The 25,939-nt window shown below is 44.4% G+C and overlaps 1 pseudogene; it reads right to left on the bottom strand.

Annotated features, from left to right (window-relative positions):
- Positions 1-7,651: 7,651 nt before the first annotated feature.
- LOC101517515 (polycomb protein EED-like) lies at positions 7,652-8,961 on the bottom strand (annotated as a pseudogene).
- Positions 8,962-25,939: the final 16,978 nt, after the last annotated feature.

The following is a 25,939-nucleotide window of genomic DNA, read 5'->3' as shown; positions in this document are numbered from 1 at the left end:
CTGGCCTGGGTCCTTGGGCCCACCTGGGAGACCAGGTCCTCCTCAGTGGAAAAAGCGGAGCAGTGGATGGCAAGCCCTGATGTACATAGAGGGTATGGCAGCCCATTGGGGCCTGCAGAGGACATCGGGTACCATAGCAGAGAAAGGAGAACAGAACAAATTGGACAACTACCCCAGCCAAATGGTGACAGCAAAAATCTGTGTATATGGAGACTCTAAGGTTGACTGTGTCAGCCAGTGGACGTTGGGAGGGTTTCTTCATCCTTGGATCATCAAAACCAACAGCATTTCAAAACTATCCAAACAACTTGGGCAAAACCTTCAGAGTGTGCACCACACTGGGGACCCTGGGATGACATCAGGTGGCTGTACCCCATCCCCGGGTACTGGGGCAGTTGGCAGGCTGGGTATGGCCTCTCCATATATCTTCCTCCTTTTCCCAGAAACAAGAAGAAACAGAAAATTTGGAAACAATTATCCCATCCACTTCCCCACCCTCCATAACCCTCTATCCTCTTTATCCTTCCTACCCTGATCAACTTTGTAAACATCATCAAAATAAAGAACAGCCACCCTCCTTATTTTAAGCTGTCTCTCCCTCATTCCCCAAAAATCTGTTCCCAGTCACCAGGAAGTGTGCCTTGACAACAGAAAAACTGGAAGAACTGCATGTATTTCTTTAACCGTGTCTTGTTTTAGAGCTACTTGTGTTTTGCTTCCTTTCTCATGGCACAGCTGGCCTACCCTAAGCTGAGAAACCTCTTAGCAGAAAATACCCTTAACCCCAGCGCTCTCGGATTAAAACATGCCCAGGGATGACCCCTGGGAGCTACAGTTTTGAGAAACTGCCATTAGTTCCAATGTTTCTTTGTAGGAGGAATTTAAGGATGGTGGGGGTCAGCATTATGGTGTCGGGGGTTAAGCTGCTGCCTTTCATGCCTGCATTCCATATTGGAGTACAATCCCAACTGCCCTGATTTGTATCCATCCTCCCTGCTAATGTGCCTCAGAAAGCAACAGAAGATGCCTCAAGTGCCTGAGGTCCCCGCTACTATCAAGGGAGACATGTTTGGAGTCCCACACTCTTGGTTTCAGCCTTGCCCCTGACTATTTGGTAAGTGAATTACTGGGAAAAAAATCTCTTTCTATCCCCCTCTCTGTGCCACTTTGCCTTTCAAACAGAGAGAGGAGAGAAGACAGAAAGATCTTCTGTCGCTGATTCACTCCCCAAGTGGCCACAACACCCTGAATCTGAGCCAATCCAAAGCCAGGAGCCAGGAGCTTCTTCTGGGTCTCCCACCTGGGTGCAGGGTCCCAAGAATTTGGGCTGTTCTCCACTATTTTCCCAGGCCACAAGCAGGGAGCTGGATGGGAAGTGGAGCAGTCAGAACGTGAATTGGTGCCCATATTGGATCCTGGTGCATGCAAGGTGAGGACTTTAACCGCTAGCTATCGCATCAGGCCCGTATTATTTTCTCTCTCTGTTTTAAAGATGGTGGTATAGTTGTATGGCAGAAGAACAAAATAGGGTTTTTTTAGTATAGTAATTCAAAGGATAATGAACCATGTAGATTTTCATATTCTAACTACTGACAGTATATACAAAAGTAATATTAATACATAACATGTAACTTAGCTTATACATACCATGTAACTTCCTGTTTTTAGCAATTTTGTTCCCACTCTTATTTCTGCCTGCCACCATTATGAGTATTTCAATGTGAAGTAATACCCTCTGATTATCAGTAATGTAAAAAGTCTTTACCTTTGATGTTACAATTACTGAAGATTTCAGTATTAAAGGAAATGCATATCATGAGCCATGTGGAAAATATTCATGCAATTTTTAGTACTTGGCACCATCTCCTTCCATTTTGATTCCTCCCCAGTTTCCAGTTTCCTTTTTTATCTTTGAAATCACAGTATATAGTCATGTATTAATGATGGGGCTAGGTTCTGAGAAATGTGTTGTTAGCAAATACCCCCAGAGTGTGCTTACACAAACCTAAGTGGTATAGTTACAACACTTAACATTGACTATTTAGTAGACATCTACATATACCTATAGGAAGTGAATAACCAAGCAATGGAAACAAAACATGATGTTAGCAAGCACCATGAGTGTACTTGCATAAACTTAGGTGATGTTATTACGATACACAGGTTATGTGGTGCATAACCTATACATGTCTATTGGGCCTGATGAACAAAGCAACATGAGATCAACTCAAACACAGAACATCATGCACACCAGAGAAGCAGTGAGCAGAAAATGGTTGAGATTTTTGCCGGAGTAACCTAGCATATCGTTTGTAAATTTTATATACCAAGGAATATACCCTAACGACCAAGTTACAACGAAGACATAAATGAGCATCACAGCCGTGATCATGAGTTTAGCACTATCTGTGCTTGTGTTACTGTACTTGTGCACAGCTGGCTGAATCGCAGCTTTGTCTGCACCAACATCTCCACAAACATATGAGTAATGAGTTGTGTGATGACTGTAACAGGGCTAAATTGTGTCTGTGTGATAGGAACGTTACAGCTTCATTGTAACTCTTGTGGGATTGCACTCGCATAGGTGCTCTGTTACTGACTGAAATATTACCTAGTGCATGATTGTATCTATGTAAGAATTCCTTCTTTTTTCAACTCAGTATTTTGTCATAAATACCTTCGCCAACATCACCATATGATCTGATACGGATCAACCATAACTTCTTCAACCATCTCCTTATTGTTGGAGATTTGTAGCTGTCTATTCATCCCAAAACAATGTATGGACTTCCTGCTGAGTGCAAGGAAGGGTTTGGGGAGCTGGATATGTGAGAAGCAAGCAAATGAATTCTCAAGGGGCTTGCCTTCTAGTGGTAGAAGGAGAGACTAGTGTGATGAGGAGGAAGGGTGAGGTGGGAATAGAAGCCGTCAAACAGGAAAAGGGATCAAGGCAGACAACAGAGATGCAATTTTATATTGTAGTTACCACAGATGAGGCCACCACGAGTAGGCAGATTTATAACATTTTTCAATTGTTTTAAATTATTGTGTCAAGATAGTTAACTGGAGGGGGAAAATTCTGCCTGAAGAAGTGTGAATGGTTTTTCATAGTCTTGATACACACTCCTAAGTATATTCCATAAGGGTTATACCAGTTGTATTGGCACTTTTGAGGTGGGATCATTGAGTATTTACACATATTCTGCTTCATAAGCTCTGCTTATCTGAATTCCTAACAGTTGTATATTGGCATTTAAACAGTAAAAAAAAAAAAATAAAACAAAATAAAATAGGAATTCTTACCATATGTATTTGCTACAAGTTACCAGATTCTTAACTGGCTCTTAACTTTGGTGATGTGCCACTTGCTATTTGCATAAGCACCCTTTTTCCAACACTCTTCACTGAATAATTTTCCTCATACATTGATTTATGCAGTTTGATTCACCAGAATTTAATTCATGGCTGTTTATTATGCTCATTTGCCTGTCTTTCCATCATTTACCTCACCATTTTAATTATTCGAATGTAAGACCTTCTGGGGCAGGTGTTTGGTCCAACACTTAGTGTATCATTTAAGGGTCCAGTTTTGTGTCATAACAGGTGAAGTTGTTACCTTTGATACCAGCATCCTATCTGGGCACCATTTTGAGTCCTGGCTGTTTCACTTCTGATCCAGCTTCCCTTCTAATGTGCGTGGGAAAGCAACAGAAGATGACACAAGTGCTTGGGCCCCTGCACATACACAGGACCCACAGAGAGCTCCTGACTTCTGGCTTCATTCTGGCCCAGCCTTGGCCATTGCGGCCACTTAAGGAGTGACCCAGTAGATGGAAGCTCTTTCTGTTTCTTTGTCTCTCCTTCATTGTGTAACTATGCCTTTCAAATAAATAAATCTCTAAAAATGTACTGCTTAGGGCCCGGCAGCATGGCCTAGCGGCTAAAGTCCTCACCTTGAAAGCCCTGGGATCCCATATGGGCGCCAGTTCTGGTACCGGCAGCTCCACTTCCTTTTCAGCTCCCTGCTTGTGGCCTGGGAAAGCAGTTGAGGACGGCCCAAAGCTTTGGGACCCTGCACCCGCGTGGGAGACCTGGAAGAGGTTCCTGGTTCCTGGCTTCGGATCAGCGCGCACCGGCCCGTTGCGGCTCACTTGGGGAGTGAAACATCGGATGGAAAATCTTCCTCTCTGTCTCTCCTCCTCTCTGTATATCCGGCTTTCCAATAACAATAAATCTTTGAAAAAAAATGTACTGCTTATGCCCCACATTGCAGTGCTGTGTTCAAGTGCTAACTCTGGATCTCCATTCCAGCTCCCTGCCACTGCAGATCCTGGGAGTTAGTCATGACAGCTCAAGCAATTAAGTCCCTGCTACCCCAATGTGGGAGACTTCTATCACTTTCCTGTTCCCCGGCCTCCTTCAAATTCTACTTTGCAGGAATTGAAAAGTAAACCATGGGATCTCTCTCTCCCCCTCTCAGTCTCTGTCTCAAATAAATAAATAAATAATTTAAAGTTTAATGCCTCTTGCTATCTGGCAGGGTGAATTCCCCTTTAGCCTTGCTTTAATATGTATCAGGGGACTTGAGAAGCTTCACAGACAGAGCGGGCCGTTTGACCTAGCAGTTAAGATACTGTGTAAGATGCCTACATCTGATATTTGCGTGTCTTGGTTCATGTTCCAGTACTGCTCTCAATTCCAGCTTCCTGACAGTGAACATCCTAAGAGGTGGCACATGACAGCTCCAGTACTTAAGACCGGGATAAAATTCCACATTCCTGAAATTGGCCTGGCCCAACCCTAGCTGTTGCACACATTTGAAAAGTACATCAGCTGATGGGAATCTCCATCTTTTCACTCTGAATTTCAAATTAAAAAGTATAGAGAAATGAAATTAAAAGAGGTTGTACATTTTCCATGAACTTTTGAAAGTCCCTGTGTATTGTATGCTCTGTGTTATTTGTGATTTATTCCTCCAGATAATTTTTGTACATCTCCCTGCCATTATCATACAATTTTCCTATTTTGCTAGTAGAAGAGGGAGGCAGAGAGATAAACAGAATTCTCATCCCCGACCACTCCCCAAATGTCCACAATGTTTGGGCCTGGGCTAGGTTGAAGCCAGGTTCTGGAAACTTGATCTGGGTCTCCAATCTCTTATCACCTGTTAACTCCACTAGCAGGAGCTGGAATCGGGTTAATCCAAGGCTTGAACCAAGACATCCCAATATTAGATGCGAGTGTCTCAAACAGTGTTTAGCTACTGTGCCTAGCATTCACCCCTACTATGTTTTTAATGCTATCAGTAATCAGATGTTTTTTTCAATCACATTTTGAGTCTAGGTATCACTTGATTTTTTACATATTTATCTCATCCTATCATTTTATTCACACTTTTTATCACTTCAAATATAGCTTTTTATGATTTATTTATTTTACTTGGATTTTTATTTAATTTTATTTTTGAAATTCTTTCCTATTATAATTATTTTATGATACAGTTCCATAGGCTCTGGGATTTCTCTTACACCCTCCTCAAATCCTTTCCCCTCCACTGACCTCCCCTATATTATTACAATATTATAGTTCCTCATAAACAGTCATATGTCCATCATTAAAGGCATGGACAGTGGCAGAGAGTCCAGCATCCTATTGTCAAGATACAGTAAACATTTTCCTTGGGAGGCCATCTTTGATCTGGAAGTAGAGGTGCATGTTGTATTGTTTCCTCACATCTGGATATGATAATCTCCATTACACAGTTACTATACATCCCCATAAATGAAAAGCCATAAAACAAAATCAGCAACAGGAAGAAAAATAGTAGTTTATAACACCATGAAGTTAAATAACATGCTACCAAATGACTAATGTGTTGCTGAAGAAATGAAAAAGAAAATCAAGAACCTTCTTGAAGAAAACGGTGCTGCTGTATGACCTATAAGTGAGTGAGTGAAAAATTTACTATGAAAAAAATTATTTTAAAGAAAGGGTTAATAAAACCAAAAGCATCAAAATCCATGAGATAAAGTTGCTGCTGATCTTTGTTGGTGAGATGTGTCTCCGGAAGGCAATAGATAGATTTTTTTTTTAATTACAAAGTCACATATACAGAGAGGAGGAGAAGAGACAAAGAGAAAGATCTTCTGTCCAATGATTTACTCCCTAAGTGGCTGCAACAGCTGGTGCTGTGCCGATCTGGAGCCAGAACCCAGGAACTTCCTCCAGGTCTCCCACGTGAGTGCAGGGTCCCAAGGCTTTGGGCTGTCCTCGACTGCATTCCCAGGCCACAAGCAGGGAGCTGGATGGGAAGCGGAGGTGCCGGGATTAGAACCAGCGCCCATATGGGATCCCGGCGTGTTCAGGGCAAGGATTTTAGCCGCTAGGCCATGGAGCCGGGCCCAGGGTTTTGTTTTTTGATCCTGTCTACTAATGGAAGTTTGATTTGATGAGTTTAAGCTATTTACATTCAGAGTTAATATGAATAGGTGGTAATTTGGTCCTGTCAGTTTGGCAATGGGTTGTTCATTATTTGATTTAGTTTTCTGGTTTTTTTTAAGATTTATTTTTTTAATTGGAAAGGCAGATTTACCCAGAGGAGTAGACAGAGAGGAAGATCTTCCATCAGCTGATTCACTCCCCAAGTGGTTGTAATGGCTGGAGCTGAGCAGATCTGAAGCCAGCAGCCAGGAGCTTCTTCCAGGTCTCCAGTGCAGGTACAGGGTCCCAAGGCCCTGGGCTATCCTCAGCTGCTTTCCCAACCCAAGCAGGGAGCTGAATGGGAAGTGGGGCCTCTGGGACACGAACCAGGACCCATATGGGATCCCAGTGTGTGCAAGTTGAGAACTTTAGCCACTAGGCTACCACGCTGGGCCATTCTGTTGTTATTTTACTGGGATGTTCTTGACATTTGCCTTTGGTTTTGGTGGATGCTATTCCTGTTCTCTGTCAAGAGAACAATTAAAGTATCATTTGTAGAGCAGGTCTGGAAGAGGCATATTCTTTGAGCGTTTCTTAATTGTGGAAGAATTTTATTTCACTTTCAAAAACAAAGGAAAGCTTTGCTGGTTACGTTATTCTGGGCCAACAGATTTTTTCCTTTTAGAATCTGGGATTTATTGCTGTATTCTCTTCTGGCCTGTAGAATTTCCTGTGAGAGGTCAGCTGTAACTCTGGTTGCCATTCCTCTGTATATCAATTGATTTTTTTCACATGCATATTTAAGGATGTTTTCCGTGATTATCATGTTTCGTGTGAGGATCACTTTTGGTCAACTCTGCTTGGAGTTCTGTGCTCCTCCTGGATGTTGTTTTCCAATTCTTTCTCTGGATTAGGGAAGTTTTTCATTAAATATATTTTCAAATCCAGTTTCTCTTTCTGTGCCTTCTGGAATTCCCATAGCTCTTATATTTGGCCTCTTCACAGTATCTCTTAATTCTTTTTTTTTTATAAAAATAAATTTTTTATTAAAAGCAGTGGAGTCTGAACAGGAAGACGGTACAAAGAATGTAAATAATGTGAACATCACTACATTCAGCTCAGCCTGATTGAATGCTGAAATACAACTCTAAATGCTCTATGTGCCCTTACTAGCAAGATACATTAATTCTAGTTTACAAAAACACAATCTAATTTTGATTAGGAAAGAATTTCATCGAAGTCGATCCCAATGCCAAACACTGGCATCCTCACAAACAGCTCTACGAATACTGCTATCCCTGCTAAAACTGGTTTGTCGAATAGCAGCACCACGATTATGATGAGTCAGTGTTGTACATTTGGCTTTATGAGGATCTTCTGCTTCTAAGTCCCAAACATAAAGTTTGCCAGCCTGATTGGCAATGCAAGCATCTTTTGCCAGAAATCCATAGAAAACCTCACGTACCAAATATCACACTGGCTGTAATCAAATTGCCCAAGAATAGGCACATTCGACTCACTAGGCTTAATTGTATCTATATCATCTTCCATTTTGCCAGGTTTCCAGCGTACAATGACATTTTCACAAGACTTGGAAAGTATCAAATCGCCCAACCATCTCATGGAATCAATGTAATTCCTGTGTATGTCTCTGGTAGAAAAGTCAGGAAAGTGGATTTTCTGTGAAATAAAAGGCCTGTTAGTTTTATTTGGATTGTAATCATAAGATCCTTTAATTGCATTCATCATTCTCTTTGAATTGATCCTCCAAAGTTTAAGAGAACATTATTTTTTCACCCAAAAGATCAGAATCAGTACTTAGAACTTCATCTCTGTTCCCTTCTATGCCTCCAAACATTGCGACAAGAGTGTCCATTTGGGTATTCCATAATCGTAAAGCATGATCTTTACTTACTGCTAAGAGAAGATTTGGATCTCTTGGATGGAATTTCAGCTCATTTATAGCATTTCCATGGCCAACATAATGCTTTATACACTCTATTGTTATAGGATTAATTATTCTAATTATGCCTCTAGATCCAGCAACAGCCAGCAAAGGATGACTTGTAATACTATCATAGGTCCACACACATGTATAAAAGTTTTCATCAGCATCAGCATCCATATAATATTGCAATAACCAGATTTCTCCTTGTGAGTGACATTCATACAAGGTAACTCTGTTGCTTCCCACAGTTGCAAACAGTAATGGATCTCCCTCTTTACTGTGTCAGTTAAACTGAACTCCAAACAATGGTTGATTCTGTTCTTCCTTGAGCCTATTTACACAGTTGGAAGAATATTTGCATGTTTTGACTTCCATTTTCCCTTTCCCCAAGTTTTGCTTCCTGGTGCATCTGGTGTATTTGTAGGTGTATCAGGGCGATCGGTGTTTGTGCCACTTTCTGTACTGATGGCATCGTCATTTTCGTCTTCACAAAGATCTGGGTTGCTGTTCTTGTCGCTGCTCGGCTTCTGCTTCTTGGCCGCAGGTATGTCTGTTCCTGCTGGCGCTGTCAACACTCCCCTCTCAGACATAGTCCTCCGCCTCCAGCATCTCTTAATTCTTGAGTACTTTTCTTAGTTTGACTGAGTTCTTCTTCCAGCTTTTTGATTGTTTTCCCTTTGTGGCAAGAACTATCTTCCAATTCTGAGATTCTTTCTTTTGCCTCTTTTATTCTGTTTTTGAGACTTTCCACTGAATTTTTAATTTGCTCCATTGCTTCATTTCTAATAATTTTGCTTGTTCTTATTTCAGTGTTTTTAGTTTCTATTTGGCATACCCCTGAAATTTCTGCATGTGCTTCTCGTTGTTGATAAGAAGCTTTATAACAAGTATTTTGAATTCTGTACCCCCCATTTTCTTGATGCATTCCTCAGTTAACTCTGAAATTGGCAAAGGGTTTTGCTCCTTTGCAAGGGAGTCTTCATAATATTCACCGTGCCTCTGTCTCTTCTTTTGCTCCTGGTCACTGTATTTCTGGTTAGCAGATTCTTCTCCTTGGGACAGGTTTCTATGCTGTGTCACTCACAGGTCTGTAGTTCAATTTTACTTATTGTGTTTGGTATCCGGTTCTTTGTTTGCAGTCAGCTGTGCCACTCCCTCCAGCGAGTTTCAGGTGTGGATTCTTGTGTTAGGCTTCCACCACAGTTTCCGTACCCTAGCTCCTGGCTCACCAATTTCCACCTCCTGTGATCCTGTGCTGTGGCTGCACTACCGTCTGTACAACCTTTCTCCCACTTTCAGTTTGAGCAGTTCCCAGGTTTAGGGAGACACTAGGTGTCCTATATAACTAGGTTGTTGGCAGTACTGATCTTGCCAGAACCTACTTGCCATTAGGTCTAAGGGCCAACTGGACCTATTTTAACCTGTACGGTGCCAAAGTCGGTATTATTTTCCCTGTGGGACCAGTGCAATGCACTGAGGTGAAAGTAAGTTCACTCCCAGCTTTGTGCATGTGCGGCTCACTGTTGTCCCTTCAGTCTCACAGCCCTTGCCACACTATACAAAACGGCACCTGATGTGCCACTGTTGGAGTCTGGATCTGCTGGCCATTAGGTCTGAGGGCTACCCAGACCTATTTTGGGTGAAATCTGTATGATGCTATATTGGTGCAATTCACTGAACCAGAAATGAGTTTGGTCCCAGTTTAGTGCATGTGTAGTATCCTCTCTAAAGCCTTTGCCTCCCTACACAAATGACTCCCGATGTGGCTCTGGTGAGGGGTCTGGCCTGTGAAATCCACCCGGTTCCTGTACTGCCTGTTTGGGGTCTGCTGCTTTGTCTCTGCTCCTGTTTGAATCAAACAAACCAGCAGGATGGGCAGGGTTTTTTTGTTTTTGTTTTGTTTTGTTTTGTTTTGTTTTGCCTGGGTTCACCTCCTGAGTTCTTGGTGAACACCCCTTCCCACCTTGCTGCTGGTGGGGTTCTGGCCACTGGTGGAGCTCTTGTCGCTGATGGAGCTCAGATTACCACTTTCTGACTGTCACTGGGGTATCTGGTCAGTGTAACACCACACCATTGTCTCACTGCTTTCCCATGTCCGTCAGTCTCTAGGTACCTGCCATCAGCCTGTCCTCTCCTATTTCCTGGATTGTGCCCTCTCTGCTTCACCCTGGCTAATGACTCTCAGTCTGCTTAAAGGTGTCCTTACCCTATTTTGCTATCTTGATTCTGCCTTTTTATTAGTTTTTAACATTCATTTTGTTTTATTTGAAATCAGGGTTACAGAAAGAGGGAGAGAGAGATGCTCCTTCCTCTGGTTCACTCCCTAGATGCGTGCAACAGCTGAGACTGGGTCAGGCCAAAGCAGGGAGCATCGTTCAGGTGTCCCATACAGGTGACAGGAGCCCAAATGCTTGGCACTCTTCACTTTCTTTTCTAGGATTGATAATGGAGCAGCTGGGATACCTAAGTAGGATACCAGTATTGTAGATGGTTTATATTGCTATGTCACAATTCCAGCCCATCAAATCTTTTTAAATTTAATAGAGTCTCTTTTTATAGATGCATGATTCACTTCCATTATATTTATAACAAGTTTTCTTATGTTTTGCAAATATGCTTTAGATTTTATCACCATTACATATATTTATTTTTGAAATATATCTCTTATCAAAATCATTTACTCTCTGGTGCCTGTGTAGTACAGCAGGTTAAGCTTGACATGTCCACATCCTGTATTAGAGTTCCTGGTTGGAGTCCTGGCTACAACATGCTTCAGATCAGTTCCCTGCTAATGCACTGGGGAGCACGACATGGGTGACTCAAGTGCTTGGGTTCTAGTTGTTCACATGGAAGACCTGAATGGAGTTATTGGCTCTGCCTTCCGTCTGGCCCAGCCCTGGCTATTGTAAACATTGGAGGAGTGAGCCAGCACATAGGAAAGAGCAATCTTTCTATCTCTGCCTTTCTAATAATTTTTTTAATCGGTAGGATTTGGCATGAATCTGGCTGTATGTTTATTTGTGCATAATACTTTTGCTTTGCCTTTTTTTTAAAGATTTATTTTATTTTCATTGGAAAGGCAGAAATACAGAGAGCAGAGACAGAGAAGAAGATCTTCCATCCGATGATTCACTTCCCAAGTGAGCCGCAACGGCTGGGATGAGCCAATCCAAAGCCAGGAGCCTCTTCCGGGTCTCCCACACGGGTGCAAGGTCCCAAGTCCTTGGGCCATCCTCAACTGCTTTCCTAGGCCAGAAGCAGGGAGCTGGATGGGAAGTGGAGCTGCCGGGGTTAGAACCGGTGCCCATATGGGATCCTGGTGCATGCAAGGCAAGGACCTTAACCACTAAGCCATCGTGCCGGGCCCTGCTTTGCCTTTTTAATGTTCCCTTTTTGCTTTACCTGTGTTTAGGACCCTCTATGGGACTGCCTGTCATGCATGTATACTCTTTTCATACTCGGTTACCATGGGAGTTGTCATAGTATTGCACAATGGACTAGCCACAATGGACTGGGCCTCATATGGATACTGGACCCAAGCTTGTCCAGTCACAAAACCCTAATCTCCTGATTCAGGTTGACTGGCTTTTCAGGAGTATCAAACATAAATTGAGCCCACAGGAGACTCTACTCAGAGAGCAAGTCCAGTGGTTGAAAGATCTGAAAATCTAAACACATAAAAACCAGGAAGTGACCGAGGCCACCCTTTTCAACATGTGGAGGAAACCCCTGCCCAGCACATAAAGCAAAATCTCAGTAGTGAAAAGGGGACAGCATCCAAACATTGTCCCAATTCTGTGTTCCTATGGGGGCAGCTGCGTCTCTGCACCTGTAGTAAACTATGCTTTGCGTTTTATGAAATGTCTTTGTCTTGATCCAGTGAGTTTTTTTTTTTTTGAAAGCAGGTTAGATTTGTTATTTTTTGAAGATTTATTTTTATTGGATAGTCAGATATACAGAAAGGAGGAGAGGCAGAGAGGAAGATATTCTGTCCATTGATTTACTCCCCAAGCATCTGCAAAGCCTGGAGCTGAGCAAATCCAAAGCCAGGAGCCAGGAGTCAATTCCCGGTCTCCCACGCGGGTGCAGGATCCCAAGGCTTTGGGCCAGCCTCGACTGCTTTCCCAGGCCAGAAGCAGGAGCTGGATGGGAAGCGGGGCCCCCGGGGATTAGAACTGGTGCCCATATGGGATGTCAGCACATGCAAGGTGAGGACTTTAGCTGCTAGGCCACCGCACCCAGCCCAATTCTTTAAAAAAAAAAAAAAGATTTACTTATTTGAAAGGGGGAGTAACAGAGAAATGGGGAAAGGAGAGAGGGAGGGAGAAAGATCTTTCATCTGCTTGTTCAGGCTCCAGATGGCCACAGCAGCCAAGACTAGACTAGGCTAAAGCCAGAAACCTGAAACTCCACCTAGGGCTCCCACTTTGGAGCAGAGTCCCAAGTACTTGGGCCGTTTTCTACTAGTTTACCAGGCACATTGGCAGGGAGCTGCATTGGAGGTGGAACATCCGAAATTCAAACCTGGGCCCATGTGGGATACTGATGTTGTAGGTGAAGACTTAACCTATTGCTCCCCAACACTGGCTACATAGATTTACTGTTGTAACAGCAGTGTGAGACTGCTTTCTAGTTCTTAGAGGTGACAAATAATTATTTAGAGGTGATAAATCATTATGTTTTGTGTTACTTGTGGCTGATCAATTCTGCAGGGAGTTAAGAGACGAAAGAGCATAGTACAGGGTCTCTTGATGTCATCCTCCCCAGCACTTCTCTAGACAATGCAAGCCACGCTTCTGCCTCTGCCGCTGGACTGAGGGCCTGGCATCCCAACAAAGATGTAACTACTCTGAAGCACAGATGCAGACAAAAGATGGATTTGACAGCCTCTGGAGGAAGTGAGGGGAACAGAGACCAGACTGGCAGCCTTTTAGAACCCTGTGCTCCTTTTCTGAACCTCCCCGCAGTGCTGCTGTCAGGGCTGGGCCAGTGCTTTTTGCCAGCTAAATGCAGTTAAAGAAGAAAACGCATCACTTTAAGGGTTTGGCTTTCCAAAAGGCACATCTGTCCTGTTGCCACCCAGCACTGCCACATGGAACTGATGGTCAAAGTCGGAACTTCCAGCTGTGAGACCCTGAGGGGTTGGGATCCCAGACAAAGACCAGATCAATGATTGCATTTGCCTGACAGTTGTGCCACTGAGTGTGTCAAGATCTGTACTTCTGTTTCCAGGATGTGGATTTACCGTTAGGGGTGGTTTGCAGCCTCTTACTAGCCGCTTGGAAATCACATTACTCTGCTGAGTGCCAGAGGCTGCTTGCTCACTGACTGAGCCACTAAATCAGGCTAATTGAGGTAACAAATATGCCTGAGTAGTGCCTCCTTGAGAAAATGCAACCCTCAGAAGACATGACATGTACTTCTGACTTGGCCAGACATATCGACAACGAGGCATTTCTGAGACTGCTTTTGATTTATGTTGACTCAGAGGAGTATGAAATGAATTTTAAGAGTCCAAATGTAACTCTGCCCTGACTCAAAAACAAACGGAAGCACCAAATGGAGAGTCATAAGAAGAGCACACACATCTAGCCCAAGTCAGTAACAATCGAGGGCTTTCACCGACCAGCCACAGCTTTCAGATCCTTGTGAAGTGATTTGAGGAGCCGGGCACAGTTCACAAAGGGCCAAGTGTCAATGTTGCAGATGCCTCCCAGAAATCAGGACAGGTGTCTGGCCACTGTGTTGGCAGTCTCTGCAGGGCAGCTAAGAGGTGTAATGTTACCAACAGCACACTTCCCTCCTTAGCCCTAGATATGACACTTTGAAGGCAGGAACGAAGTAAGAATCAGTAAGTTTCACTATTTCTGCCAACCTGGTGGATAACTTCAGAACTTTCAGTGTGGCCCTTTTAATCATGGGGTAACACATATTGGGGGTGCGGAACTGAATATGCCATTAATAGTTGTAGTGTAAAGTTAATGGTAAGGAGAGCATCCCGTAATATAATGGAAACAAATCCACGAGGAGCGCATAATGGCACAGGGGGCTGGGGGGATGAGCTGCGGGGGCATGTTCCTAAGGACTGCCACAAGCAGGCTCAGATGCTGAACAGACTGGTATTTTAATCAATGCCAAAGACTCTAAAATAAGCTCAGAAGATATTGAAGATTTTATTTTAAATGAATTATTCATAGACCAAATAGAAAATTAAAAATACCATGATTGCACCATCCTTACTCGCCAGTGTGAAAACTCTGCAAGAGTAACCATGGTAAGTATAACACTTCAGCTAGAGCTCAGAAAAATTGGACGTTTTTCGCTGTCGTTGTACCACTCACTTGCCAGCTTACTTTCATAGATCATCCAAGATCCCCATGTCTACATACGGCAGATTACAGAGGTAATTCATTAAATATGAACGATAATGGAAGTAACCTATGAACTACATAATTCATTTCTCTTCCGACTTTGATACCAAAGATATTTTGCAAAAGGACACGATTACTGTCTAGAAGATCAGCCGTAAATATCCGCAGCTTCCTTGACTAGCTCCTGTGGGCTGTTTACAAGTATCGCTATATCCTCTGGCAGCACAGGTCCAAGAGGCAATGCAATTGGATTAGCAGGAAAAGACTCTAATTGGAATCAAGAGACCAAAGCTTGGCTTCCAGCTCTACCCTACTCAAGCTGGGTGATTACTTCTCATTCATTTCCATTACAGATTGACCCTGAGTGCCACTGAGGCATGAGGCATGAAGCCACTGTGCTGCAGGTGAGGTTGAGTTGCTGATTACCTAGAGCCTCACATGGACTGTACAGAGTGAAAGCCCCTGCACTTTTCTGCTATGGACAGACCGGGTAGTACGCCCTGCAAAACTACAAAAACAATAGCAATTTCTGTGAGAGCCGTGGCATCCAAAATGCTGGGTTATCTTATGCTGACATTTCTTAGTCTGGAAATGCAAAGGCTAATTCAGGATCAAAGATTTTAAAAGCATGATATGATCATAGTGACAGCTTGCCCTGTCTGGGTTTCCTGGGCTTGTTCTCACTTTCCTCACAGCCAACAAAGAGGATTCCAAATAAATGCCCTCCCGTTAGTTTCGCCTGTGGGCTGCAGAAGCGCCTGTAAGGTTTGTCTTACCTTGACCTGTGCCTGTCTCTCCAGGCTCATTTCCTGTCACCACCATACCAGACGCTGCAGTAAGGTCACCTAGCTTCTAGCTCCTGAGCCAGTGAGTGCTTTTCATGCCCCCATGGCTTTGTTCAAGCAAGACTGTCTTATTTACAGTGCACATGCCTGGCAGATTCTAATTTTCATATTTTCAGCTCCTCCATGGAGATTCCACCTGCTCAGAGACCCTGTACTCTGCATTTCCCACTCTTTGTTCACCTTCCTGGGACACACTCCTGTGATTTTTTTTTTTAAGATTTATTTATTTTATTGGAAAGTCAGATAAACAGAGAGGAGGAGAGACAGAGAGATCTTCCATCCGATGATTCACTCCCCAAGTGGCCACAATGGCCGGAGCTGAAGCCAGAAGCCAGGAGCCTCTTCTGGGTCTCCCATGCAGGTGCTGGATCCCTGGGCTTTGGGCTATCCTCGACTGCTTTCCCAGGCCACAAGCAGGTGGCTTAATGGGAAGCAGGGCCGCCAGGTCACGAACCGATGTCCATATGAAATCCCTGTATGTGCAAGACGAGGACTTTAGTCATTAGGCTAGTGCATCGGGCCCACACTCCTGTGATTTTGTTCATGACTATACTACCATATATATCTGCCTCTCTACGAGGACAGGCCAATGCTTTTGTTGTCTCAGTAACAATGAGCGCTGGCACTATGGGCCCTGGGGTCATGTTTGTTGGGCAGATGGACACCCTGGCAGATGGTTGAATGGATGGATGGATTCAGATTAGTGTGATCTTGTTCACCAAATCTAAAACTCTGCCACAAGAGCCTTATGACCCAGAAAGAAGCACATATTTACATAAGAAACATAGATCTGATCCAGAGTATGTCACAATTTATTCTTCCACTTTAATCTCCTGTTTCTCCAAAAAGATTGTAAATTACAAGCACACATCCTTGTGAGGTACACTGAAGGTAGTAGGAGATTTGAGTCCCACATTTTTTTTTAAAAAGTATTTATTTATTTTTATTGGAAAGGCAAATTTACAGAGAAGGAGAGACAGCAAAAGAAATATCTTGCTTAGACTGTCTCACTGCAGATGGATGCAATGTTTGGAACTGAGCTGAGTCAAAACCAGGACCAAGGAGTTTCCTCCAGGTCTCCTATGTAGGTGCAGGGTCCCAAGGTTTTGGGCCAACCTCAGCTGCTTTCCCAGACCATAAGCTGTTATCTGGATGGGAAACGGAGCATCTAGGACTCGAACCAGTCCATATGAGGTGCTGGCACTTGAAGGTGGAAGATTCACCTATTGAACCAGGCACAGCCCATTCACATTTTGTATTGTAAGTGTCTAGTCTCTAGGATGAGTGTGCTCACGTACTGTTCCAGGCATTCTCTGGGAAGAACACTGTTAGTAGGGGCTGATTCTGATTTTGTGGAGACTGACATTTGTTGGCAAAGTCAAAGGACATCTTTTCGTTTGTGTGAATTACCAGGAGTCCTCCATGTTCTCTACCTCTCACCCCAGAGATTGTCTAAGGAGAGTAAATAGGATACGAACAAAATCGTTTCATTTCTGTTCTAATTCACAGCAGTATCTCTGGAGAGAGTTAAGGGTTTCTAGGAATTGAGATTTTAATTTTTTTTGGAAGATTTGTTTATTTTTATCTCAAAGGCAGATTTACAGAGAGAAAGAGAGACAGAGGGAAAGATCTTCTATCCACTGGTTCACTCCCCAAATGGCAGCAATGGCCAGAGCTGAATAGACTTGAAGCCAGGAGCCAGGCACTTCCTTGGGGTCTCCCATGTGGATGGAGGGGCCCAAAGACTTGAGCTTTCCTACACTGCCTTCCCAGGCCACAAACGGAGCTGATTGGGAAGTGGAGCAGCTGGGACATGAACCAGAGCCCAAACAGAATGAAATGGTTTCTACACTCAAGAAAAATTAAAAAACAAAAAACAAGCAAACAACAACAACAAAAAACCTCTCAAATTGAGCTGGTTTTCTGTTTTGATTTCATTATTTACTGTACGGTACTAAGATGCAAGAATTGTGGTTATTATAGTGGTGGTTTTCATGTTTGGTAATGTGTATACTTTCATTTATTGAAAGGAGAGAGAGAGATCTCATTCATTGTTCACTACCCAAATGCCTCCAGTAGCTGAGTGGTGTTGCGATAGAGGTGTTATATAAGGCTGGGGGGTCAAAAAGAGCTGTGAACCGAACCTGGTCTTCCATGTGGGGGGCAGAGAGACGCCACCCATCACCCACTGCCTCCCCGGGAGGGGGGTACATTAGCAGGAAGTTGGAGTCAGGAGCCAGAGCTGGGAATCAAACCCAGGAATTCAGATGTGGGCTTTGGGTGTCTTAACCACTAGTCCAAATATCCACTTTTTTTGTCTACTGCTATTCTCATCTGAAGCAGAGAAAAAAAAAATCATGAAAGTACAATTGCAACTGAAGCAGGACTTGTGCCATTAAGTAAAGCTACACGTAACAAGGCTGTCCCCTCAGCTTTCTAGATCGTCCAGTCAGTCTAGCAGTGTCATGTTTTGGGGAGCGTGGTATTCTTCTAACCTTATCAAGTTCCTGCTTTCACCAGCATTTTCTTCTGTGTGACTAGAGAAGTGTCTTTTTGCGTTTGGGCTTCCTAACCTTCAGAAGGAATTGACGTGCTTCTTCCCTGAGTGAGACAAGAGCAGATGGTGTTGTTTCACTGCAATTTGTTTTGCATGGACGGAGGAGAAGGCTGTGGGGGAAGGGGTAAATATGTTCCATTCCTGGCTGTTAAGCACAACTTACTGGCATAGAAAGGGCCACTTCACCAGCACTGGTTTATTCAAGGCTTGAATAGGGGCTGTCTGCATCCTACCTCTCTCCTCTCCATTCCACTGCGTGGTAGAGACTATTGATTGCTGTAATTTTTCTTTTCACTCAGAAAGAATTATATTCTGATCACACGTGTATGTGTGTATATGTGCTTCTATATATCTATATCTATATATATTTGAATTGTTTGTCCAACAATTGTAGTGACCTATCATGCACCCTTGAAGGAGAAGGGAAATCAGCCAGCATACATCTCTCTTTTTTTAAATTTTTATTGGAAAGGCAGATATACAGAGAGGAGGAGAGACAGAGAGGAAGATCTTCTGTCCGATGGTTCACTCCCCAAGCACCCGCAACAGATGGAGCTGAGCCAATCCGAAGTCAGGAGCCAGGAGGTTCTTCCAGGTCTCCCACATAGGTGCAGGGTCCCAAAGCTTTGGTCCATCCTTGACTGCTTTCCTAGGCCACAAGCAGGGAGCTGAGTGGGAAGTGGAGCTGCCAGGATTAGAACCAATGCCCATATGGGATCCTGGTGCGTGCAAGGCGAGGACTTTAACTGCTATGCTATTGTGCCGGGTCCAAGCATACACCTCTTTAAAAACAAATTTCCTCTCTCCAGGTTTGTTCAGCTCATTTTAAATTCTATATTCAGATCTCCGGTACCCAGCTCCATTCCCCAGAGATGTCCCCAGGGAATCAAAACAAGTGTCCCATTACTCCCACAGAAAGTTACTGAATTGCCACAGAATCCCACAGCCAGCTCACTCTTTATCCACATGACTGGGAGGAATGGGAATGTGGTTGGAAGATTTCACCTTGCAGCTCATGCCAGGAGACTGGGACCTTGCGACAGGTGAAAATTCTCATCCAATGTCAGCCAAGGAAAGAGGCTGTATGAGGGTCATGAGGGCACTGGGTGGTGCCACTTGCCACAACATGTGAGATTTCCGTCCCACAGTAGTATGATGAAGCCACAGCACTCTTCATGTCCCATCTTTGTAGTGGCATGCAAACATTCATGCTAAGAGGGACAGTACTGGCATGGAGAACTAATGTTCATACGTCCTAAAAACACCCTGCTGACACTGCTGTGAGTGGGTGTGGTGTCTCCAGACTGCATTCAGTTCAGCTTGGTCCCCAGGTTTTCGTAGCCTCCCTCAGCAAATCTGTGGTTATTGGATCTGTCACCCTCCTTAGCTGATAAATTAATAACCACCTATTCTTATGAAAAATCACTTTCTGGGGGTCTCATCCCCACCCCAGGGCTTCCTGAATAACAGCTGGTATTCTGCTCACTGGACAGTTGTGCAAGTACAGCCTTCTTTGCCTGTGGAGGCCAGCGCAGGTCCAGCAGGAGCCCAGGCTCCAGGACTGCCATGCCATAGTACTTCTTTCCTTGCTTCTCTGATTGCCTTTTCCATTCAACCCTCTGCTACCAAGGTCTCCCTTGATGTCCTTCTATACTCTGCGACCCGCTTCTGATGCCCTCGCTGCTGCTGCTTTGAGGTACAGACCAGGCAGCTTCCACCTGGCCTGGCCCACTCATTCCCCCTGTAGATGGGTTAACTCCAAGTCTCTGTCCTGAGGTAAGAGCCCATCAGTACATTTAAGAAACTGGTGAATACTGTTTCACCTGTATCACTAACTTGAGCCTTGGAGACTGACTGTAGAGAGAAAGGAGAGGAGAGGCCAGATCAGGCCTGGCCCTGCAACTCCTCTTGGCTCCTGGTTTCCTGTATTGTGACTGCCTGGCTAGGAAGACAGCTGTCTGTCTAGACCTGGCTGTCTGCCTTTGGGATGCTGACCTTCAGAAGGAGAGCCTGCCTTCTGGACCTGGCCTCTTGCTAGAGGCCATTCTGGGGCTCCCCGCTGGCTGATTTTGGTGGCCCTACCTTGCCACAGTTGTGGGAAGGCCCCTGGCCGGGATGTGCTCCGGGGGATTCTCCCACCCTACCATCGTTATAATGGCACATATTCAAGAGAACGAGCAATATGGGCTTACTCAGGTTTGCCAAGCGTCTGGTATTAAACCAGACAATCTGGAATTCTAACTTTGTCCAATTAGAAAAAAAAATTGTTTTAAAGGAACATATATTTCTAAATAGTTATTATAAGTCAAAGGATCTATTTCTAAAATATTATATGTACATATACACAACTGATAAGTATAAAGCCTGTGAAATAGATTTATTTAAATCATGCAGCTTTTATATCACCCCATCTTCCATCCAACCCCAGGGCTGATGCTTCTGTAGAGAAATCATGGAAACATGAATTATTATTGTTGAATGATGAACCCCCTCATTCTGAAATTGGAAAATATACACTAACTAGCTCCTAGTTTTTTCAAAATAAAATCTGAAGGTTGGAAAGAACTATAGATAGCAGAACTGCATATTCCAGCAACTACTTAGAACTATTTTCAAATGTTTGGTTTTCAACAGAATGCAAAATGTGCTCTCCCTGGAATTTATCTCCTAATCTTAAAAACACAGATGGGTTTCCAAGGACATTTAATCACGATCTTCATTCCTTCTCACTTAATAACGTGTTTTAAAAGTGCTACTTGATATCTAAGAGGCCCTTGTGAATTCTTTTAATAATTTCCTGTATTTTGAATGAAGAAGCCTTTTTGCCTAAATGAGCTGGAACATGGACAGTTTTGGGACTGCATTCAACTGTGTTGGCTTTTCATGCTTGAAAGTGTGCCAGAATATTATCTTCTCTAGTTCATCATTTTTTTCTTCCTTATTCTCACCTATCAAGTGAATACAAGTTAAAAGGTCACCTCTTTCTCTGCCCATCACCAAAGTAAACATTTCCCCAATTACCCATAAAGGGCAGATGCTTGCTAGGACGTATTTTTTGTTTATTAGCAAAAGGCAAAGGATGTAGGAGAAGGCTCTATTCCATATGTGTCTTCAAATTTTTTAAAAATGAGTTTGTTGAATCTTTTTAAAAAATATCTATTTATTTATTTGTTATTGGAAAGGCATATTTACAGAGAGAAGGATATACTGAGAAAGATCTTCCATCCACTAGTTCACTCCCCAAGTGACTGCAATGGCCAAAGCTGAGCCTATCCAAAGTCAGGAGCCAGGAGCTTCTTGAGAGTCCCTTGTGTGGATGCAGGGTCCCAAGGCTTTGGGCCATCTTCCACTACTTTCCCAGGTCACAAGCAGGGAGCTAAATGAGAAGTGGAGCATCCAGGACATGAACTGGCGCCCATATGGGATTAAGGTTCATCATACAAGGTGAGGATTTAGCCATCGCACTGGCCCCAAACACATGGATTCTTGCCAAGTGTTGAGATCTTCCTGAGCCTGGGGAAACTACCCACCATACCCACTGGGCTTCTAAAAAGCTGGAAAGCAGTGTCCTGCTACGATGTATCTCTGGAGCGAATCTGAAGGACTGCTTCTCGGAAGCACCATCTCCACCACTCATTGGCTTCACAAATGTTGATTGCCTGGAACTATGAGACACCAGAAGCACAGTGATAGCCAGAACAGACAAAAATCCTCTACACCCAGAGAGGAAAGCCTCACTTACAGAAAAATATTCATCTTCTTTGAAAGGCACAACAAGAGATCTTCTATCCACTGATTCACTTCCCAAATGGTCAGGATCCCAGCACTCCATCCAGGTCTCCAACATGGATGGAAAGGACCCAAGCATCAGTGTCATCTTCTCCTGCCTTCCCATGCACATTGGCAGGGTGCTGAACTGGAAAGAGACCAGCAGCCAGGACTCCAGTCTTGTAATCTTGTATAAGATTCTTATATCACAGATATTGCACCACAAGCACTTTTTTTTAAGTGCCAGTTTATTAGAAGTGAATCCAGTACGTGGTAGATGGACTCCAAAGAAACCCAGCCTTTCCCAGTCAACCTGTACGCGTTGAGAGGCATCTGTTTCTGAACTCTTTCTGTACCCACATCAGTGTTGGTTAAACTGACTGATATCTGATTGTCACCTGAAATGGTGAAATGTCCAAAGAACCTCTGGATCCTGGGAAGGACCTCTGCATACACACTTGCCAACAATCTCTCAGGCTCACTCAGTTGTCCACGTGAAAGCACCACGCAGACTCTCAGGGGAGGTCATTTTCGTAACTGAAATGGAGTTAAGGGAAGAAGGAAAGAAGTAGTCTCACTTTGCTGTACCCAGCTTGGTCGCACAAGTGCGATGCTAGGGGCTGGTGTAAATGATGGAGCAAACTGGGAGAGGCTCAGAGAAGTCCCATATCCTTTCCCCTCCCACTGACCTTCCACAGTGAGGTTTCTCACTACTGGAGAAACAAAACACCCTCCCTTGGACTGGTTGTTGCTGTAGACGAAACTACCTTCTCCGGGAATCCTTTTTGAAATGCACAGATGTGTCTTAGAGGATCTCTGTGCCTGTCTGCAAGGCGCACGGGAACTGACACTCAGTGTTCATGTTCATCCTCAGTGGGGCGATTTGCTCACCTTGCAGAGGAGTGGTGGGACCCCGGGAGACTGCACAACGATTTCTGTATTGTGCATCCACCAGCCAGCAAGCAAATGTGACCCTTCTCTCCCTTCGTCTGAATTAATCGATCCTATGCATTTCCTGCATGGAGCACGAAGCCCGAGGACACCCAAGAGTGATGACTGCCTGGCAGACAGGGGGTGTGTGGGAGAGGCAAGGGTGGAAAGCAGAGAAATGAAATGAGAGAAGAGGGAAAGGTTTTGCTGACTTTGCAGATTTCTCTGAGGCAGAATCCAGTACAGGGCAGCATTCTTCCTGCTTTCATAAAATCTCTGGTTCTCAGAAATACTGACTTGGCAGGGCCAGAGGGGTCATGCAGCCCAACCCACCACTAAAAGCTGCCTTCAGTCATTAAAAGGCTTTGTTACTGTGTGATCTGGGAAGCGACCCCCATGCCTGGCGGGCAAGCACCATTCTCGGAACCAGGGTTCTCCACCGTCTCTGCATGGGCTATTCTAGAGACTGACCTTCCACAGTGAGACTTCTTAATGTCTGTTCAGCTTCTCACTGGGCCAGAATGAGTTCATTCACATACACTGTGCCCTTTCAACTCTCGCTTCTGTGATAAAGGGAAGGGGGTGTGTTTTATAGCTGGGAGATCAAATAGAACTGGGCTTGGTGTCACTCATAACAAAATTGAACAAATGACCGAGCCTTCCCGCAGGTGAGGTTCACTGGGGACTTAGGCTCCAGCACATGGGGGACAGCAGGGCAGAGCAAGTTTCCACCAACTGAGACCCTAAAGGGAACTCAACAGGAGTTTTAACAGTTGGGTCTCTGACTTGACCCCTTTTACCCCTCAGCACACAGCACTCTGGTCTACACTGGGTTCAGGACCCACACCACTGTTGCTACTTTAAATAGGATGTGCTCAAAATGGTGATGCCACTCACTGCTGCTTCCCCAGGAACATCACCCTTGGAGGTACTGGCTGCTTCTGCACATTTGAAGTCCCTACATTGGGTTGGGGGGATCTTACATCAGAGTTTAGGAGCTTCTTGCTCCCAGTCGGCTGGGAGTTGGGGGATCACCACCAGGGACTTGATTATGTAAGTTAAGTCTTGTTTTTGTTCTGTCTTGGGCTCAAATTCTTGCTTTGCCATATACCTACCAGTCATGTGAACTTGGGTAGATCATTTAATCTCTTATTCTTCCTGGCGATATTTGCTTTCTTCCCTTAAGTTTCTGTGTCCTCACCCACAAAGTGAGGACAAAAATACCTCATGCACAGGCCTGAGCCCAGGTGTCATGCATGCCTTTGTTTGCTCACTGCAGGTGCTCCGGTTTAGTACCTTTCCCTTCCCTTCTTTCACAGCTGAGGAGCTGAGGTGAAAAGAGATAAAGTCACCCTCCCAAGATAAAGCAGCCAGCAGCAGTTGGTGGTCAGAGGCCAAGCCTTCTTACCGTGATTCTAGGGCCATTTGAATGATACCAGCCCCGGGAAGGACTTTTCCTTCTCCACCCTCTGGACCTGTGTATGCCTCACCCTTCTTACCGGATGTGGTTGTTGGGCAAAGTCCACACTCTGTTGCTCCCCACTGGGCTTCCTGCTTTGGTGTGTCTGTCCTTCTCCTAGTTTCTCTGTGTGTGGCCTCTTGGCAGTTCCCAATGTGTTTTATAAGCCCTCTGTAGGCTTAAGCCAAATGGACGTGATGTTTCCAGCCACATCCCTCAAATGTGAACTCTGTGTTAGAGCAGCTGTGATGGCCCCTGGACAGAGAACTCTGAGTCTCCTGTCTGTGGCAACTGAGTGTGTGTGGGTCTTGGTTGCTGCCCCCACAACACTCCTCTCACATAGTGTGGCTTCCCCCAACATTCCTGTCACATAGTGTAACTTTAGGAGCTCTGCATCCAGCCCTTTGTGTACCCTGCAAGACGCACACAAGAGGCACAGCTCGCTGGAGGCCCCTCCCATGAACGACTGCCAAAGCAGTTGGTATGTTTAAAGAGGCTGTTTCCTCAAGGTTGTGCAGATATACACACAACTGCTGTACAACTGTGTGTATTTAGGGCGTTCAAAATGCACGGTCACAGTGTTCCAAGGGAATGAAAAATAAATGTGGAGCCAAGCAGATTTACAATCCAGTATGCACGCCTGGTGTGCATGTGCATGCAAATCTCATAACGAAAGGATACTTATGATTGATTTCCCATATTGTGAATTTGAGCAGGGCAATCGGAATATTACCTAACCCTGAGAAAACAGAGTATCATCAATGGGAGAGGATTCTCAAGTGATCGTCTTATCGACCTATGTCTCCATATCTGGGCAGAGGAAGTGTCTTAACTAATCGGAGAGTTGACACCCCTTCCATGAAGATCTCTGTGCTGATGTGAATCCTGTTTCCATGTCGACAATTGTTTCTTCCCCACCAAATGACAAGCCCTTGGGGACTCCCACAAATCAGGGGGACTGTGGTTTCCCCGACTGAAGGTTCTAGGAATATGATCTTAGAAAATTTGTTTGGAAACCTGACGTCCCATCCTCTGCTAGGTGCTCAGGCAGCTGTTTGTGGTGAACACAGTACCCACTTGAGGCCTCTCGTCTGCAATGTCCCTGGTGATTTCTGAAGGCCCTTGAACTCTGGAAAGGCTCTTAGCAAAGGGTCGGTGCCCCTGCTGGTTCTCCCACGGCTCTTCAGTCCATCGCTATCAGCATCACCTTCAGTCTTCACTGTTCTCCTATGTTGTGGCTGAGCATGTCCTCTGGAAGTTCATACGCCCAAAACTTTAACCCCAGATTCAAAATTGGCAGTATGCAGAAGAGGGTCAAGGAGGTAGTTAGGGCGAGATGGGGCCTGATGAACTGGTGGCTTTGTAAGATAGAGGAAGAGAGGTATGAGCCGACTGTCTTGCCAAGTACTGCCCTTTGTGTGGAGTCGCACAGCTAGAAGACCTTTACCTGGTACATTCTGTTGGTCCTGGACTTCTCAGTTTCTGGAACTGTCAGAAAAAAAATTTCTTCTGTTTATAAATAATCCAGTTTCAGGCCTCCTATTTCAGCAGCAGAAAATGGACTAAGATGCTGCCCTCAAGCACTGACCAAGCCTTCAAGCAGTGAGCTAGGAGAAGGGAAGGAACCAAATTTCAAAGAAA

Source organism: Ochotona princeps, chromosome 6 (genome assembly GCF_030435755.1).
Source record: "Ochotona princeps isolate mOchPri1 chromosome 6, mOchPri1.hap1, whole genome shotgun sequence".
Taxonomy (NCBI): domain Eukaryota; kingdom Metazoa; phylum Chordata; class Mammalia; order Lagomorpha; family Ochotonidae; genus Ochotona; species Ochotona princeps.
The sequence above is the reverse complement of the archived record's forward strand: the minus strand, read 5'-3'. Positions and strand labels throughout refer to the sequence as shown.